Source organism: Pteronotus mesoamericanus, unplaced genomic scaffold (assembly GCF_021234165.1).
Source record: "Pteronotus mesoamericanus isolate MK-2021 breed Mesoamerican mustached bat unplaced genomic scaffold, CSHL_Meso_final contig_246, whole genome shotgun sequence".
Classification (NCBI taxonomy): domain Eukaryota; kingdom Metazoa; phylum Chordata; class Mammalia; order Chiroptera; family Mormoopidae; genus Pteronotus; species Pteronotus mesoamericanus.
In genome coordinates this window covers 272,058-291,423 of record NW_026555104.1, presented here as the reverse complement: position 1 = coordinate 291,423, position 19,366 = coordinate 272,058, and the positions used below count along the sequence as shown (strand labels likewise).

The following is a 19,366-nucleotide window of genomic DNA, read 5'->3' as shown; positions in this document are numbered from 1 at the left end:
AAGGAAACACCAACCCAGTTCACGGAAAAGACTGGGCCCTGGCCAGAAACAGGGGGCTGGCCCTCTGACTCCTCACTCTCCTGTCCTCACTGTTCGCTCCATACTGGGCGGAAATGGAGAAGCCTGGCAGGTTCAGCGGCGATGCCGCATTAACGTACCTCATCCTGGAAAAGCGACCAAAGCAAGTATTCCCTGGCAAGAAGTTATCAAGGTCTTCTTTGCTTAAGAGCAGGTGAGAGGAGAGATCTATTTCGGTAGCTGTGAACATCCTAAGATAGGCCCTGTGCAGCAGTCAAGGAAAATCAGGACAGGAAGCTGGGATTAGCACCCCCGGAACTGCCCTCCCCCCACCTCCACTTCTGTTCAGCAACCTTCCTGGCAGTCCTGGTGTCTAAAATCAGAAAGACCATTTCCACGTCCTTCTTTGAGCCTTTGTCTCTGTCTGAGGGGAGGGAGCCTGTGGACAGTGCATTAGCTGTCCTTGTGCGCCTTGGGCTTCAACAGCCATCAACAGAGATCGGCACCACGGTCACGGCCCGTGAGTGGGAGGACACAGGTGCATCTTCCTACCTATCCCCACCCTCACCTGGGGAAAAAGACAAAACCGGCCCTTGTGCTCACCACCACCCACCTTGCGCATGGAAGTGCCTGTGTGTGCAAGGCGCCCTCCTGAACACTGAGGCACAGTGGTGTAGCCTCGCTGGTTCACTGCTGCACTGTTGGGAAGTGAAAACGTCCCTCATGGATGAGACACAAGGAGGGATGAGGATGAAGAGCGGACTAGATTGCTGAGGGATGAGTTCTGAGGAAGGCGGAGGCCTCAGGATGGGGCCGAGCAGTGAGGGAGGGCGAGGGCGCCCAGGCTGGGGACACCGCCTGAGCAAAGGTGCCGGCACAGGAATAGTTAGGGCCTTCGACGATCCAGTGGGTCCAACTGTCTGGCTGTGCTGGAGGAGCTGGATGGAGCAAAGTGCCCGCAGCCCAGGTGGAGGCAGGTCAGGCTCAAAGGCCTAGTTATGGAATTTAGGATTCACCACGTGGGTAATGGAGAGCTCGTGGTGGGTTTGGAGCAGGAGGGAAATAAGGGGTGAGGACGCGCACACAGCTGTGTTTTAGGAAGATTCATCTGGTTCCTCGCATCTTTGTTTATGTCAACCAGGATTAGAAAGAACAAATGTATCTTCCCAATGGAATGCTATTCAGACACCTACGATTTTGATATAGAATGTATCTACGTATGTGGAATGATGGCCAAAAGAACAAAACAATCAGTAAGCATAGTAAGGTCTTATTTCTGATTTTAAAATCACATGTATATATGTGCACGCTCGTATGTGTACCATACATGTCTGCAGAGAGAGAGAGAGAGAGAGAGAGGGAGAGAGAGAGAAAGATACTGAGACAGAGAGAGAGAGACGCAACTATAGAGCTGCTGTCTGGGCCTGCCCCCCACCCCCCCGCCACTCCACCTGGGGGCATTTTCTGGCCACAGGGACGCAGTCCTGAGGACATCTCAAGACCATTAAGGGACAGGAGTTAATGTAAGCTCCCCAGCCTCCTGGCTTCAGTGGGACAACTCTGCAGGGTCCTCCCCACAGACTCTCAGTGGTCCCCATAAACCTCGTGCCCCAGTTGCCCCAGCGAACAGCCCGCTCATGAGCACACACTTCATTGGCTTGTCTCCTCTTCCTGTCGCCCCTCCACTCCCCACAGTGCTTTCGGGGACCTCCTTCCAAATAGACTGCGTGCTCCCAAGTCCTGGTCTCAGGGTCTGCCTTTGGGGGGATCCACACTAAGCCAGCAGTCTCCCCTCTCTCCCTGTCTGTCCCCAGGCTGTGGGAAACTCCTGGCAAAAGCTATTCTAGTAGCTCTAGAATTAAATTTACATTGGGCAAAACGAAATACTAAAATAAACATTGAAGAAACTTTGTCTAGGAGTCTAGTGGTCAACGAATCAAATGGAGACCAAACCGGAGGTAGGGAGGCTACCACCCTCATTGTTTCCACTGGGACCCAGAGCGGCCTGGAGGTGACGGGGGACACGGGCAGGAAGAGGTGATTAGTTCACTCCCTCCAATGGAAGACTCTGCGTTAACCCTCTGTTAACCCTCTGAAGCATGTGTTTTGGAAGACAGGGCTGAGATACAAACGACCTAGCTTCTATTCCATTAAAGTTCTTTGTCAAAGGAAACGGAAGCATTTGCTATTTGAAGAAAGGAATGGCCACCCACTTATCTGCCAGAGCCATTTTGCTTATGGAAGATCTAACATCATCCAACCGTGGAGGAGGTGAGTTTCTAGCCAATTGCCCAGCCTGCTATTATTTTCTTTGAGTCATTGAACTCCAACCTATTTCCTTTTCACTTTTTGTCATGTTTGTGTCTTTGGGTTTTTTTTGGGTGTTTTTTGTTTTTAGTGTCCTAAGACAATGGTCACCCAAAGTCCTCCCTGTTGCCTTGGTAACATCTATTCCTGGGACTAAGCTGAACATGGAAAAAGATTTCTAATCAAAAGTGCTCATCACAGTGTTATTTTTAAGAGTTGTAAATTGAACATTACCCAATGTTTATTAATAGGGGGACATATATATAAAATAAAGGGAATTTATTCAAAGGGAGAATATGAAGTCATTAAAGACCATGGAACAGGAAAAAATGAGCTCCCTCCTCCCTTCCACAGAAAAGGAGAGAAAAGGCCCCTTTCTAAGGATTCAAGTGGAAATGTCAGTGCTTTTTTTTTTTTTGGTACAAATGAAGAAGCGCTGAGCAGAGGGACGTCCCAGCTCTGCGTCCTGCTCTTGGGCCCCGTCCCTAAAGAGGCACAAACTGGAAGGAGCTGGAATATGAGGGCTGGGGGAAGGGAGTTAAATGCCACTTTGCAGAATTATATGACTATGTGGGCATGAGTGAAGGAGCCTTGAAAACACAACAGTGAAAAAATTCCTTTTTGTTTGTTCATTTAGAGGCTCTGATGGTGCTGTTCTTGCAAATCATGGTCATGTTTATGAGATGGGGGGCCGCGGCGGGGGGTTTGTCCAACAGGCCCCTGGTGGTACTTTTGGGGACTTACACATAGGTCGCATCAGTGGGGAAGCCTTGTAATGAGGACCGGGTTTCGAGGTCCCACCCACCACAATAGAGCTGTGGGGCTGTTTCAGAGCCCTCCGACCCTGGCTCCCTGAGAGGGGGGTGCCAGCCACCACAGGGGAGCACCTTCTGAAGCTCCCAGAAAGTTACCCCGACCAAATGACTCAGGGAAGAATCTGGCTGCTCAGGCCGAGGCTCGGGGATGGGACAGGGTGTGGCAAGGCCAATTCCCGTGAGTCAGGGTGGGATTTTCTGAAAGGTGGTTCTGTTTTGCAGAATTCTTTTGTTTGTGGGTGACTGAAACAATCTAAACGGGCTTAAGGAAAAAGGGAGTTTTTCTGGCTCCTGTGATAGGGAAGGACAGGGATGGAGCTGGTCTGTAGTTTAACTGGGTCAGGAGTCAAAAGGTGTCTTCAGGTCCCTTTTTCCTTTGTGTCTTCCTGCCTGTGTGGTGGTCTCACTCCCTCCTCCTCCAGGCGGGTAGGAGGCAGAGCCAGGCACCTTCAAATTTTCTCCAGTGACTTTAGACAAACTTAGAGGACCCTGAGGAGAGAGGGGTTACCTTCTTTTGTATCAACACATGTAAATCCCTGGGAGGACAAAGACTGGCTCTTCTTCAGTTACACAGCCAGCTTCGGGACCAGCCACTGCGGCCAAGACGATTGGCCCGGCCTAGGTGACATACCCATCTCTGTGGCCGGAGCAGGGTGGCGGTCCTGCAGTTGGCGGCCCCACCAGAATCACGTACTTGGATCAGGAAGGAGCTACTCCCCAAAGGAAGGAAGAAAATTATCACGAGAAGGAGGTATTCATTCCTGTTTGGTTGTGGAAAGTCATATTTAATGTACAGCTTTGTTTCCAATCAGGCCCATCCCTAATCCAAAAAACACCTTGTGCAAATTAGAAAAGTTAGCTCCTTCTTCCAGATGTTTCGCTACCGTCTGCAAGAAAATAATCCATTCAAATGGTCCTTGAGAGCTTGTTTGGAGGCTCTAGCAGGGGGACACAGTTACTCGTATACACTTGACCGAAGACTGGCCCTCTCCTCTAGTTGGGAAGGCCATCCGTCCCCTTCGACCGAGCGCACAGAATCAGGAGAGACGCGCGTGCATCTGGGAGGGAGAAAGGGGACACCCGCCTAGCCAGCCAGATCAACCGAATCAACCCTGGCAATCAATGGGGTGACAGATGTCACAGCCAGATGGCCCTTGCATCCGAAAATTATCCTTTGAAATACATTAATCTAAAATGACAACAAATGTGATTGGTGCCCAGAATTGGGCGGTGTGTACCCCATAGGACTGAATGCAGCAGCCCTGCCCCCTCATATGCTGTTATTCCCTTTAACTAGTCAACACTTCAATCCCTCATCAAAGTAAGTCTTACACCATGGAGTTTTGGGCATCAGTGAGGCAGAGACCAAAGGGGCAGAGCTGTCCATGGGAATGCCCACTGCCTCCCATCACCTCTCCTCAGGGTGCTATCAGGGGACAGCGACCAGGAGTTCTAGACAGTGGCCATCAGCAAAGCAAACTGGAGCCACAGCAGGGCCCGGAGAGATGACAGGGGCCCCAAGGAGCAGCTCTAGGGAAGGCCACATAACCTTGGGAAGGATATGAGGCAAGATGTTTGCTTTTCCTCTGAACGCTAGAAGCAGCAGACCTTTGCAAAGGAGAGGCAGGGGGTAGGCAGACACTGGATTGCATCAGCAGCAAAGCTACGTGGGAAGCATCAGCTCAGTGAGTAAAGCAGGATAAAGAACGGCATAGGGAATACCTCGAAGATACACCTCTGAGGGAGTGAGGGGAGGCTCAAACCACAGCCAGGCCTGGCCCCCAAGGAGGGTCACCATGCTGAGGTTGCACCCCCAGAAAGTCACTGGGAGGAGAGGTGCCATTGGGCCCACCCCCACGGAGGGTCACCACTCCCCAGGCCTCCCTGTACCCCTCGCAAAGTCCACTCTGTCCTAGACTCAGCTCAGCCCGGGCTCTGGTTGCCAGAAAAGACAGACTCGGGGTGAGCGTGGGAGACTGGGGAATAATGGCAGCGAGGTTTGGAGGACAGGACGCCAGATTCACCCAGGGCTTCTCCTGTCTTCCTGGGCCCGTGGTAGGTGAGCTGAGATGGGGCATTTCACAGCTGCTCCACTAGGGGTCACCACTGCCCCCGAGTGGAGGGAGGGAGGCTAAACCAACCTCATCCCTCCCCCGCCGCAGCCCCTCCCCAAGCTCTGAGGGGCAGATGTCTAGCCAGTGGGGTGGGGGCATGTGGAGAAATGACCCTCGAGACTGGTGTGTGTGTATGTGTGTCCGGGTGTGTGATGTGTAGGTGTGAGTGTACAGATAGACATACGCCTGATAAAAATCTAGTGACCACAGGTATATGTAGGTGGCCCCTTGTACATGTGAACAGGAGCATGTATACGGGCAGACAGCTGCATGGGCAATAAGTAGCGTACATGGAAATGCGTGAATGAATGAGCTTGGCTGTGAGTGTGAGTGTGCGCACACAGATGTACACTCGATAGTCTAGTGTCCATGATGTGTGGCATTTGTGTTCATCTGACAGGAGAGTGCATAGGGCCAGATAACATAATAACACACATATGTGCGCAAGCCTGACATGAGTGTGAAGTGTGTCTGTAGGTGTGAGTAGTACACACGTGTGAGTGGGTTTACTATGCAGCACGAGCAACTGTGTGAATGTAGGAAGGATGATTTATGTGTATGGCTGAGCATGTGTGAGTGTGTGAGCATTGGGAGGCACGTGCACACGTGTGCATCAGAGTGTGGAGTGTGTCGTGAGTGTTTCTGGAAATGAGTGTGAAAAGTGGCTCATGCATGAGAATGACCTCCTGTACGTTTGTCACAGGAAGGAGAGCATGCATGTATGGGCTCCTACGTGTGCCCCAGTGAGTGCGTGTGTGCACGTGGGAGTGGGCGAGCGTGTCACACTGTCGCTCTGCGGTCAGTGGGCCCCCAGCCCAGGCGGGCCCAGGCTGAGCCCAGAGCACACCCGATGAGGGAGGTTCAGCTGAGGCTCCCACCTGAAGATTGGCCCAGTCCTCAGGTTTCACTCATGACCCTGTGACATCAGCCGCAGCAGCTGTCCCCGCCGGCCCGGCCCCCTGGCCAAGTCCCCCAGAGCCAAGCCTCAGCCCGAGGTGGGCATGACAGCAAGCACTCCGCTCCCATCCAACAGTGAGTACTGCGCCCCTCCGCACCCCTCCTGGGCCGGGCACCCTAAGCAGGCCACCCCGAGGGGTAGGGCACCCTGGCCCCAAGCCCAGCCTGGCTCCAAGGAAGTCACCACTTTGTTCTGGGCACCGCTGGCCTGCCCGCACCGGGCCCTGCTCTACGGCTGCCCCTGCCGAAGCTCCTGGTGCCTTGACCCTTTGCCCACAAACTTGCCTTTCTCTACCCTGTCATCTGCTGTCTGTGCCCCTGCCTGGCTGGCCATTCTGCCCTCAGCAAGGGTCTTCGCCCTGGTCGCAAATGGCCCAGTGGCTGAGGCTTAGCTCCGGGCGGGTGTGGGGTGACCCAAGGGACAGAGACTGGGCTGCATTTCTTCAGGAGAGGACAGTGGAGGAGCCAAAGCAATGTCTGCGTTCAGCCTGTTTGCAGCGTGAAGGCAGGGGTGCGGGGCGGGGGGCGGGGGGGGGGCGGGGAGGAGAGCGGCAAGAGGCCGGTGGGGGCGGCGAGCGGCTCCTTTGCTCTGCTGAAACAGGAATCTGTGAGATGCCAGCAGAGGACACTTCTCAGGCTGCGCCGCTGGGCTCAGCCCGCCACCCTGCCCTCCACCCGCTGGGGCACAGTTGGGCTCCTTTCCTGGAGAAGGCTGAGCCAGGGAAGGGAGGGGGCTGAAGGAGGGGCCAGAAAGCTCGCGGAGAGGGGAAAGCGATGGTGCCGGCCTGAGGGGACTCTGGGGGACTCAGGGGGAGACTCAGGGCGAGGGTGGGGGCAGGAGCCTGGGGCAAGGGTGCTGTGCAAGGGCAGAGGGCGGCCCCCTCCCCGCTCCCTGCTGGCAGAGCCGGGCACCCAGGACCCAGGGAGGGAGGGTTGGCAGTGGCTAGTGGAGAAGGAGGGCTGGTCTCAGCAGAGCCGGGGATGGTGGGATGGCTTTTGGAGGCACACGGAGCTGAAGGTCAGTGGGGCGTGAGGGTTGTTGCTCACCAGGTGAAGGGTATTGGTTCACAAGATTGGAAAGTCCTGTCTAGAGGGCCGTTAAGGTGGTTGGGGACTGACTGGGGCTTTCCAAGAGCACGCTGGTGTGGCAGGGAGGCCTGAGCCCCTTCCCAGCACCCTGGGGTAAGTACTGGGTCTGCTGCCCATCCCCCCTGCTGGGGCCATGGGGTCAGGGCAGGGGGACAGGTCAAAATGAGGGCTCACAGAGCCCCACCATGGGCAGGTGGCCCTCCAGGTGGGGACTAGACGTGTCCCCCTCCCATCCATACCACCTGCAGCAGGGGCCTGCACAGAAATAAGTAACCCCAGGGCCTGGGGATGTTAGAGCCCAAAGGAGCCTTGAAGACCATTTAATTCAGCCCCTAAGAATGAACCAGTGTGAGAAGAGCTGGAGACAAATTTCTGGGGCAGGTCTGGCCAGTCTGGAGAGAAGGGGCTGACAGAGGTGGGGTGGAGCCAGGGGTGGGCATCGTTGTCTCTCATCTGTGACTAAGGCTGTGACTGCCCCCAGGGGCCCCGGACTAAGCTAAGGAGAGCCTGGGAGCACAGGGCTGGGGTTGAAGACAGAGGGGGCTGGTTCTCCCAAGACTCTCCCGATTCTTCTGTTGGCTGTGGCCTCACTCTGTGTGGCAGTGGTGTGGACAGTGTGGTCATTGCACTAGTATTAGAAGCCACATGACCTGTGGGGGACAACCCAGGGACCCCAACATAACCCAAGGCTCCACCCTCATCTTCATCCCAAGCATCTCTCAAGGGATTGGCTGGGACTTCAGCAGGGTTTGAAGAAGGTGATTAAGGGTCCTTCCTAGGTGGCCCTGTCCCAGCCTGGCCCTGCCTGTCATTTCTGGTTGGGAACCTGCATGGGGTAGAGGGTCAGAACTCGAGGTCACCTCCCAGCTCTAGGCTAGCCTGAGAGTCGGGGCTGCCGTGCATCTTTCGTCACCAGGGTTTCTGTGCCTGACCCCAGGCCCAGGCCAAGAGGAAGCCCTGAGCCAGATGCTGAAGACAGAACTCGTGGCCAGAGTTGGGGGTGGTCCTGCCTTTGGGGGCAACTCTGGCCACCAGAACAGAGAGAAGTGTAGATAATGCCAGGGAGGGGCTGCAGGGCTCCGAGGGGCAGGTGTAGTCGGAGAGGAGAGATGGGATTGGACTTCACGGGGAGCAGTGGAAAGAATTCCCCAGGTGACAGGAGAGAGATGCATTGAAGAGAAATTAAAAGTCTGAGGCTGGGGCCACAGAGAGGAGGTAGGGAGACGGGACCGGGACCGGGGAGGGTGGATGTCAACAGCCACAGTGCAGGTTGTACAAACTGTCAGCCCCTTGACTCCTCCTCCCAGGAGAGCTCAGGCCAGAGGGTCCTGTCACTTACCAGAGGTGCACGCGAGTGAGCAGCAGGGCTCTGTCCAGAGGCCACGGCCACTGCTCCCTAGGAAGGCACTCACCCTTGTACAGGGGGTGGGGCAGAGCTGTTACTGAGACCCGGGGGGCAGCAGGGGGTCCCACGGTGGCCCTAGGGTTGTGTGTCCCCAGCTTTGCAGTGGCGGGAACAGGCCAGGGCTCCTCGGGGCTCTGCCAGGCACTTACAGGGATGGGGAACCCCAGGCTCCCTCCACCGCCATCGCCGCTGCCCCAGGCCTTTCCTGTGCTCTGGCCCCCAATCTGCCTCCTCAGCAACAGCTATTTTTATTCCCTGTGGTTTTCAGTCAACAGCCCTTGTTGACTGGGGGGCAGGGATGGGGTGGGGGATGGGCCAGAAGGAGGAGCAAGAGGGGCTCCAGAAGCCCAGGGCTGTGCCTCCGGCGGGCAGGCTGCCCCGCTCCTCACAGGACCCCTAGCAGTGATGGAAAATACAGGACTCACCCCGCCCCACTCCGTTTTTAACTGGTTAGTGAAGCCCTCGCCAGACAGGCCCCGAGGGGCCTATGGCAATGTAGCTTGGTGATTAAGAGCCAAGATCTCTTTGGAGAGTGGCGAGTTGGGCTTCCAGCCCTAGTTTACTATGTAAATAACCCCTGGGGGAGTTTACTTCCCTGCTCTGTGCCTCAATTTCCTCATCTGTGAGATGAAGTGATAGCAATGGGATCGTGGTGAGAACTGAGTGAACTCACGACCTGTGAGGTGCCGAGAACAGGATGTGGCGAGTAGTCCGCTCTACCTAGTGTTAACCAGTAGTTAATTATTGCAACCCGTTCCAGGCTGTGATTCTGCAATGAATGTCTCGCTGTTGAGGCTGTTGAGGGGGTTGCGGGGTGACAGATTGGGAAGGGGCTGCAAGAAGATGGGGCTGCCCAGCAGGAAGCAGGGCGACCTCATCCCTGCAGAGCTGGGAAGGTGTATTCTTCAGGTGAGGGAGATCCTTTTATGAAAGGACTGAAGAGCTTCTTCCACTAGGGTCCAGGGTCCGAAGTTTGCAAATGTTGCTGTGATTGCTGAGAGCTGTGAAGCCCAAACAGCAGAGCGTAGTCCCTCGGGCTCCCGTTTTAGGAAGGCTGCCAGTGACCCCCGTCTTTTCTGAGGCTTGTAGGTTCTCTGTGGGCCTAATGTTTGGATAAGGATCTTTTACCAGGGCAGGTGGTAAGGAAACGTCCCTGGAGCAGTTTCTGGGCTTGAGCAAAGTTCTCTGAGCAAGTGGCAGCCAGTGAGTGGCTGCGTGGAGGGCAGGACACAATCCGTCAGCCTTTTTGGGGGGTTTCAGTTCGTAGGCCCGGGTTCCTCAGGCAGCTAGAGCGTCGCTCCTCCTAGCACTAGTGACCATGACCCCAACTCTTAGGGCTTGGCTGGGGTCTGGGGCCTGAGCTCAAAGTCCACCCAACCCAGATGGTTAAGGGTTGATGGAGGGACTAGGGAGACAGGCCGGCCCTGGAATTCTCCAGGCTTAGGATCAGTTCTGCAGAGTCCTCTTCTTGGCCTCTTAGTGGACTCAAGGCAGGGAAAAGGCTTGAGAGCTGTGGGGTGGGAGGGGCGAGGGTGAGGACAGAGAGAGAAGAAAGCAGAGGCCTGCAACGGGGGTGGGCGGTAACACAGGTAGGAGCAGGCTCGGGGGCCAGGGGTGGAGGGAGGCCACCCTGTGTGCAGGCGGTGATCTGCCCAAGGGCCGTGAGGTGGCCCTGGATGTGTGTGTAGGAGAGGGTGTGCACACACAGGTTTGAGGAGCCATCCACGGGAGTCACCGTGCTTGGGGCTCCTTAGAAAGTACTGAACCAACAGAGGGCAGGAAGCCCCGGGCCTGAACTAACCAGCCTCCTGCCCTTTGGAGCAGCTGGGAAATGACTCACAGAAACAAGGAGTGTGTGCGCGTGCGCATACACAAGTGGGCTGCAGACAGGGTTGGGAGTATATGAGGGCTGATTAGCACAAATAAAAAACAAACCTTGGGGAAGACACTTTATCAAAGTGTTGACCTGTGGGCCCCACCACCTACAGCTCCCAACATGAGATTCCAGGGGGCCTGAGCCTGGGCCTGCCAGGGCCTGCCAGGCGCCCACCCCAACCCATGCCTTTCGGGGGCTTGGCCGAAGGACTCTAGTCTGTCCGTTGCAGATGAGGATCAGACCACTCTAGGGGGCACCCTGAACGGGACCTCAACCTGGGTGTGCCCTGTGCTGGGGGAGGGCAGCTGTGCCCGGCCCAGTTCTCCAAAGGGCTGGAGAGAGGCAGTGTTTGCAGTGGCAGGCATGTGGGTTTGGCATCAAAGGGCTGCATTTGAATCCTTCCTCTGCCACTTGTTAGCTGGGACGATGAATCCGAAGCACTTGGAACAGTGCCTGGCACACAGTAAGCACCAAATGAACGTATCCAAGACCGCTGTTTATCGAGAAATATTTCTTAAGCCTGTACTTCGCGGGCCTGCACTTGAGATTTGGGAACTGCAGGAACCAACACCTCCAAGCCAGACAGACTCTTTCCCAAGCTGAGGGAGGCTGGGAATTCTGTAGTTTGAGATGAGATAGAGTCCTCTGATTTAAGGCTCTGTTGTGGATGGAGAAACTCTCTCTCAGGCCTTCGCTTCTGGGGAGAAAAGACTTCCGGGGCCCACAGATGAGCTGAGAGAGGTTAGCAGGACGGGGGCACAGCTCACAAAACTCAAACACAGCCCACTTGTGGGTGTCTGTTTCACCGAGCCCCTCGCCAACCAGAAGTGCTCTGTATGTAGGGCAAGGGTCAGGTTTGGGAGGAGGACAGAAGCAAGTTAGGTAATAACTCACCGATGTTCTTAAGGAGCCTTTGGGAATTGGCAGAGCATAGGGCTGATGCGGGGGAAGGGGCTGCCAATATACCCTGGAGAGCAAGCCAGCCTTGGCACACAGTACGGGCAAAATAAATGTGGCCACCGCTATCATTCTTACCCTCTAGGGAAGACAAGTCATCAGGCTGGTTGAATCAGGTGCCTAAAAAAGGGGACTTGTTTTGGCCCAGTGAGGGTCACATACAAAATGCAATCAGCATCAGCCCACCTCCCGTCAGGAGCACCCTATGTGACCCTGCTTATTCCCAGAATTCTCAGGGCCCCTGAGAGTCTGGAGGTTTCTGCACTAGGCTCCAGGCTTCAGGCCACACTCCAAGGCCTCTTGCAGCCAACTTCTTCTGCAGACAGTGTTAGGCCAGGAGGGGGGCCACCTGCCTCCAGGCCCCTGGCCTGTCAAGGCCAAGGCCCTAAGTGCTGACAAGGAAACGACGCTCCCATCCTCAACTCTCGCCTACCCCTGTCCTTGCTGAGAAAAAGCTGTGACTTGAGAGTTGCATCTAGGGGGACATGGGGATCCAGTCTGTATTCTTGGAGTTAGGGCACAGCAGGAATGTAAGAATTTGGGAAGTAGGCCACCCGGATGCCGGATGCTGTCTTTGGCCAGGACAGAAAAAGTTTGGACCTGTCTCAATCTCTCAGAAAGTTCCAAGTCTGAGGCCCTACTGCAGGTGAAGCTTGAGGGGTCTTCACTGGCCTCATACAGCTCTGGATAATTTTGCTCTCAATCTGCAAAGAAACCAAACAGCCAGACTCTTGTGGGCAAGTAGAAGCTTTGCTGAAGATAAGGAGCATGCTTGTTTGGCAGGAAGGACAGGAACTGGGGCCTGAGCAAGGTCAGCAAGCTACCTCTGCATCTTCAGGGCTAAGCCCTAGGGGACAGCCTGTGAGGGGCATGTCACATCCATTTTCCACCTTCAGGAGAGTCTCTCACAGTGGCTTTTACATTCTAGGCTGAAGGGGTCGTGCCTGAGGCTTCTTGGGGGATTTCAGCCCAATACAGTGCAGCTAGGTGGGTTTCTGGATGTTTGAAGGCCTCTCCTTGATAGCGTATGTGTTCTAGGAGAGAAGATTCTAGAAGAATATGTCAGCAGGAAGGAGGGGAGTGGTGGTATCTGTCCTGAGCCTTGTTTGGCCAATAACTTGGGATAATCAGGATCACAGACACCCAACTTTGAGGGACAACCTTGAACTGAGGGAAAAATCAAGATCCAACAGGCCTGCACAGAAGATTGGAAGCGAAGAAGTACAATGGACAAAGGGAACTTAAGTAGAGGTAGAGGTAAAATTCTACACCTGGATTTATATTAACTTTGCATTCTGAAACATTGCTATAATCACCATTAGTTCCAGGAGTTTTTTTGTTGATTCTTTTGGATTTTGTACATAGCAATCATGTCACCCGCAGACAAAGACAGTTTTATTTCTTTTTTCCCCAATCAGTATTCCTTTTATTTCCCTTTCTTGTCTTATTGCATCAGCCAGGACTTCCAGTATGATTTTGAAAGGGAGTGGTGAGAGGTGACATCCTTGCCTTGCTTCTGATCTTAGTGGCAAAGTTTTTAGTTTCTCACCAGTAGATACTATGTTAGCTGTAGGTCTTTTGTAAATGTTCTTTATCAGGTTGAGGAAGTTTCCCTGTATTTCTAGTTTGCTGAAAGGTTTTGTTGTTTTTTGTTGTTTTTTTTTTTTTTATCATGAATGGGTATTGGATTTTGTAAAATGCTTTTCTTCCTGCTTCTGTTAATATAACCATGTGGTTTTTCTTCTTTAGCCTATTGATGTGATGAATTATATCAGTTGGTATTCTAACATTCAACCTGTCTTGCACACCTGGGATAGATCCCACTTGGTCGCAGTGTATAATTCTTTCTATGTACTCTTAGATTCAATTTGCAAATCTTTTCTGAGGTCCACCTGATTTAAAAGAGAAAAATCAACGGCACAATTTATAGGATGGGGAAGATCTAATCTGACCACAGCTCATGAGGCAAAATTCCAGGGGTAGCTGCAAACTCCACCTTGCAAGTGGGCTGCTGAAGAGGCAAATACCACATTGGGATGAATGAATACAAAGGGTGCCCAGGCCAGGGAGAAAAGGCCTCTCTCTGTGGTCAGACTATATCTGGAATTGCAGGTTCCGATCTGGCAGCCCCACAGAGAAAGAGACAATGCCGGGCTGGACCAGCTCCAGAGAAGCGCTGCCTCACCCTCCAGCGTCCTCACTCTCGGCTCCCTGCTTAAGGACAGCTGGCTCTGCCTGGCTCCCCTACTCCCAACCCTTCCTCCCCCACCCGTCCCTGTCTGCTTACCATCTCCGGGCCCCTAAGATGGCCTGACTTTACCCACCACTTCTCCCGAAACTTCCGTTTTGATGAAGGTTCCAATGGGGCTTCTCACTTACTAAATGGGCTCTGGCCCTGGCACCCAGGGAGCTGGGTTTTAATTTTGGCTTGGCCTCTCATTTATCACTCTCTAAAATTATCTTATTTGCTTTCCTATTTATTATCTGCCTCCTTCCTCTGGAATGCAAGCTCAGTGAGGACAGGGACTTTGTCACTGCTATATCCCTGGCTCCCAGAGAGTCTGGCACAGAGCAGATGCTCAGGAAATGTTTGTTGAATGAATAAATGTGTGATCTGAGGAGAGTTTGTGCCTCTCTGGGCCTCAGTTTCCCCATCTGTAAAATGAGGGAGTCGGACTCCGATCTCTCGGGTTCTTGAAACTCCAATGTTCTTAAATTCAGTGGGAAGAGGTTGCCTGGAGCCCCCAGGAGCCTTTAGTTGCCACATCTGAGGCTGGAGTCTGCTCTTTGGCTGTAAAAAGAAGGTTCGAACTATCCTGTTGGCCCCTTTTCTCCAGGCTGTGGCTGGAGGAGCCGCATGGAGAACTGCCGGCATGACACCCAGTCCATGATATGGGGCATTGCCATATTGCTCCTGCCAGGAAGTCACTGTGCATACGTCCCAGGTGTCCTTTCATTCCTCCACTAGTGCCCAACACAACTTGACTCATCTATTCTAAAAACATTGCCAGGGTGGGCAGAAGGCACGTCCATGCTGGTTCCCCCCGGGAGGGGCTCTGCAAAGCTGCAGGATGGAGTCCTGACTCCCAGGCCTGTCACTCAAGGCCCTGGCCCAGCTTTCCTACCCACCTCCCCCAAATTCCTAAACAGAGGCTGACACAGCATAGTTCCCTATGTCCTGCCTCTGTCTTTGCTCTCGCTGTTCCCTCTCCCTGGCGTGCCCTCCTCCTCTATTTCCCTCTGTTCACAGCCTCCTCATCTTTGAGGCTCAAATGAAAAGTCACATCTTTCCTTCCCCAACCTGGAAGTGACCACTCATCCACTTGAACTTCTAGTACAGTCACCTTCTGCTTTAGAGCAGCCATCACTTTCTCCTCACATCATAGCTACATGTGCTGTGTCCACCTCCTGCCCAACTATCAGCTCTTGGAAGGCAGGATGCCCAGCTGGGATGTCTTGTGTCCTACTTGGGGCCAGCTCGGCTTCTGGCTCATGAACAGGATGGATGGATAGATGGATGGATGGAATATATCAGAATCCTTTTTAACCCTGGAATGGTCTGTATCCAAGGCCTCATCCACTCATTCTTTCAGCAAACACATATTGAGTGCCTACTGTGTGCCCAGTGCTGGGACCGGCCATGGTGACTTAGCCACACAGTTCCTGCCCTCTTGGCATTTTCAGTCTAGTGGAGGAGACGGACAGACAAATAAATCAGTCAAATCAACAGGCAATTACCAATTACAGGGGACTTTTTTTTTTTTTTTAATGTGAAAGAACATATAGGGAACTGTGCTAGACACTAGAGGAGGAGAAAATTTCTTGGAGAGACATTTGAGTCTAGACCAAGGGTGAGAAGGAACAGCCATGTGAAGAGCGGGGGATGGGCACTCCAGAGAGAGCAAAGGTTCAAAGACACGCATGATCCTAGTGGTCAAGGAGCTGGAAAGACCAGGGGGGCCTGAGGCAGACTGTGCAGGGAGGAGAGATCAGGAGACAAGGTGAAGAGGTCGGCAGGGACTAGATCATAAGACATTTAGGTTTTATTCTAAGTACAACAGGAAGCTACTGGAGAAATTTAAGCAAGAAAAACATGATTTGTTTCTTGTTTATTAAAGCTCATCGGGCCCTGGCCGGGTAACTCAGTTGGTTAGAGCATTGTTCTGATACCACAAAGTTGTGGGTTCAATCCTCGGACAGGGTACATGCAAGAATCAACCAATGAATGCACAATTAAGTAGAACAACAAATCGATGGGGTTTTTCCCCTCTCTCTCTCCCCCCCTTTACCTCTCTCTAAAATCAATAAATAAAAACAAATTTAAAGAGATCATTGGCCCCTTAATGGGACTGGTTTGCGGGGGAGAACAAAAGCAATTGGTAGGGCACAGGTTACTGCAAGAAATCACCGTGATATGGAGCAGGGGAAAAGGTGAGGTGAGGGATATTTTTGAGATGGTATTAACAGAACTTTGGACAGACAGGATGTAGAAGGTGAAGGAAAGAAGAGAATTCAAAGAGACGCTCCAATTTTTGACTTGAGCATGAGATGGGTGGCGGCGCCACCCCCTGGGTTGGACGAGACTGTGGGCAGAACAGATCGCGGGAAGAGCATTAGCGTGTCATTCCAGACACTGTAGGGTGGGATGCCTGTTAGCTCCACAGAAGGAGTGGCCCAGTATCCAGGGTTCAAAGGAGAAGTTTATCATATTCCTGTAACAGTATTTATAGTCATAAGCATGATGCCATTCAGACCCAGACGAGGTCTTGAGAAACTGTAGAAAGAGGGACAAGCAAAGTAAGTTGAGAAGGAACAGCCAGAGAGGTGGGAGCGCTCTCATGGAGGCTGAGAGAACAGAGCATTCCAGAGCGGGCTGCGGCCAACTGGGTTGAATGCTTCTGAGAGGCTGAGGGAGGTGAAGACAGAAACATGTTCAGCAGACTTGGCAACAGGGAGGGTGCTAGTGACTTGTTTCAGTTGAGTTGGGGGAATGGAAGCCAGGCTTGAATGAGTTGGGGAGTGAATGAAAGGTAAGGAAGTAAAGACAGCTGGTGTAGAGACTTTCCAAGAAGTTGGTTTGTGAAGAGGAACAGAAAAATGGGGCAATAGATGAAGGGAGGTGTAAGACCAGGAGGGTGGATCACGGCCGCCATTATTCTGAAGAAGGGAGAGGCTGATGGTGGTAGAGAAAAGACAGATGCAGAATAAGGTCCTCGGGAAGGGACAATGGGTGGGGCCCTGAGCCCAAGGGGAAAGCCTGGCCTTTGGATGGAGGAAGAACAGGGCGAGGCGGTGAAGAGGGCTATGTCCACTTGGCAGTGTGCGATGGCTGCTGGGCTCTCAGGGAAGACTGGAGGCAAAGTCACCAGCTGGGAGCATCGTGCGGAGGAGTGTGGGGGGGTTAAGGAAAGAACATAAGGCATGAAATAATTGTTTCCAAAAAGTGGAAAAGTGAGGCTACCACAGAAACCATCACTAACAGGGTAGGATGGAGGGCAAACCTGGAGTGTGTAGCCATGAAGTCAACATGAAGCCTGCCAGCTCCTGCCTTTGCTCCAGTTACATCCAGCTGCCCTGGGGCTGACTCAGGACAGCAGAGCTGTGACAAGTGGGCTGGGGTTTCCCCAGGTGAGTGGGATGGAAGGAGAGAGGAGGCTGGACTCGAGGGTATTTTCTAGGCAGGATTTTGATGATGGCTCTTGTAAGAGAGGGTGGATGAGGAGGGAAGCAAAGGCAGAGGGGGCTGGTGGAATGGGAGAAAGTGCAGCGTCGAAGGATGGAAGGCTGGAGGAAGCCCGAGGGTCACAGCAGCCAGCACTTGGGCAGAGCTCAGAGGTAGGAGGTGTGGGGAGGGGAGTGCTGGAAGAGGCCATCTCAGAGGAGATACAGCTTCTAGTTACAATTTAGGTTCAGGGTGTGCTTAAAAGAGAGAGGGGCTGAGAGGAAGTATTGTTGTAACTCATTCATTCATTCGATAAACTTTTATTGAGTATTAGAGCACACTGCTGGCACAAAGGGTTGATCCTCTCAGCCAGGTGCCCAGGGAGGGCTTCCTGGAGACAGTGTTTTGCGTAGGTTGAGTCTGGAAGGACAAATTAAAGCTCTCCAGGGAGACAAAAAAATAGGAGTACTCCAGGAGGCGAACAGACTGTAAGCAAAGGCATGGGTAGAAAGGGAAATATTGGGTTGGCCAAAAAGTCCATTACATTTTTTCCGTAAAATAAAAGACACATTTTTCATTTTCACCAATAACTTTATTGATTTAGATATTTTGGGTATGTCAGTTCTCACCTACTGTTGGAGTTTGGTGGGTAGAGGCCAGGGGTGCCGCTAAACATCTTCCAATGCATGAGACAGCCCCACAGCAAAGAATTATTCAGCCTAAATATTAATAGTACCAAGAAACTGCACAAACCACTTTTGACACATCCGATCAGTCACAGCACCTTCTCCATACACTGCACAAATCTATTTTTGCATTTCAGTTGCATTTTTACCTTTCTTATAGGTAATAATAAAGCATAATACACCAAAAATGTTGCATATTTCCTTCCATCTTCAATATTAAAATGGCTGCACAAAAATTCACCAGTTTTGATCATTTTTTTTCAATGCATGCTGATATGACAGCTGTCACAATACAATCACAAAATTGTTTCGGCTGAAGTTAAAGACAATTAAGCATTACTAGAGCCATTATATGGAAAAAAACAAGCAAAATTTTTGGCCAGCCCAATAGCTTGGACCGTTTGTAAAAATGGAGGTAGCATGGCCAGAGAGTGGGCGGGGTTGGTGGCGAGATAGGGATCAGAACATAGAAGGCCTCAGGAAGGCCATGTGGAGGAGAGTGGATATGCAATTAAGCTTTGGAAAGCCACTGAAGGATTAACCAAGGGGGATGACATGATCAGATTTGTGACGTTAGACATGTGGATGGTGGGTTGGCAGGGAGCCCAGTAGTAGGTAGGGAGGAGGTGGGAGGTTATTTGAATAGAGCAGGTGAGGGGCGACGAGGCAACAACAGGAGGGAGCATCAGCAGGGCGTGGGAACGGACCAGGTGTACCACCAGGGTGCTTCCAGCCACCAACCAAAACTGTGCCTTCAGCTGGCCTGGCCAAGGAGGACATTTTCCCTCTCATATAACAAGACATCCACATGTGAAGTGGATTCAGGGTTGGGGGAGGGAATAGGAGGAGAGGAATTTAGGTGAAGCGCAAGTTTTGAAGGGAAAAATGAGTCTGTTTGGGGCCAGCTCGGGGACAGGGGCAAGAGGTGTCTAGGCTGGCCATGCTATCTGTGGGTCTGGTGCCAATGTGCCAGGCAGCAGATTAGTGGTGACCCCAAACCCGGCCCACAAGAGGCGTGGTGGGGGAGACAGACCAACAATGATAAAAGGAAGTATGAATGACCGTTGACCTAACAGCTGCGCAGGCTGTGGCTCACATGAAAGGGAACGGCGACCTGACAGGTGTGAGCGGGAAGAGATGTGGTAAAGCTATAGAGACGACAGAGAAGAGGTGACGCAGAGGGGGACGCAGTAGGGGAGGTGTATGCTGTGAACTAGGGCTGTATACCAGGCCCTGGAGAAGCAGCCTCTTCCGGGAACAGGGAGGAGGAGCCCACGGAGCAGAGGGAGAGTGGCCAGAGGGGCAGCTGAGGAAAAAACACTGCGCTGCCCACTGGGGTGGTGGGAGTGTGTCGTTGAGTACTGGGGCCAGAGCCAGCCCGACTCTGGGTGTCTGTAGTCCCACCTGGGCTCTGTGGAGGGGAGAGTGGGCAGCATCGCCCAGAGGACTGGGGCCAAGTGGGGCCTGTGAACTGGGAGGG

The 19,366-nt window shown here is 52.9% G+C and overlaps 1 protein-coding gene across 1 annotated transcript in view; it reads left to right on the top strand.

Annotated features, from left to right (window-relative positions):
- Positions 1–6,223: 6,223 nt before the first annotated feature.
- Positions 6,224–19,366, top strand: part of SCN4A (sodium voltage-gated channel alpha subunit 4) — a 41,797-nt gene continuing 28,654 nt past the window's right edge. Inside the window, exon 1 of the mRNA XM_054573015.1 lies at positions 6,224–6,286. The gene's annotated coding sequence lies outside the window, so the exon portion shown is untranslated. The remainder of the gene's footprint in view (positions 6,287–19,366) is intronic.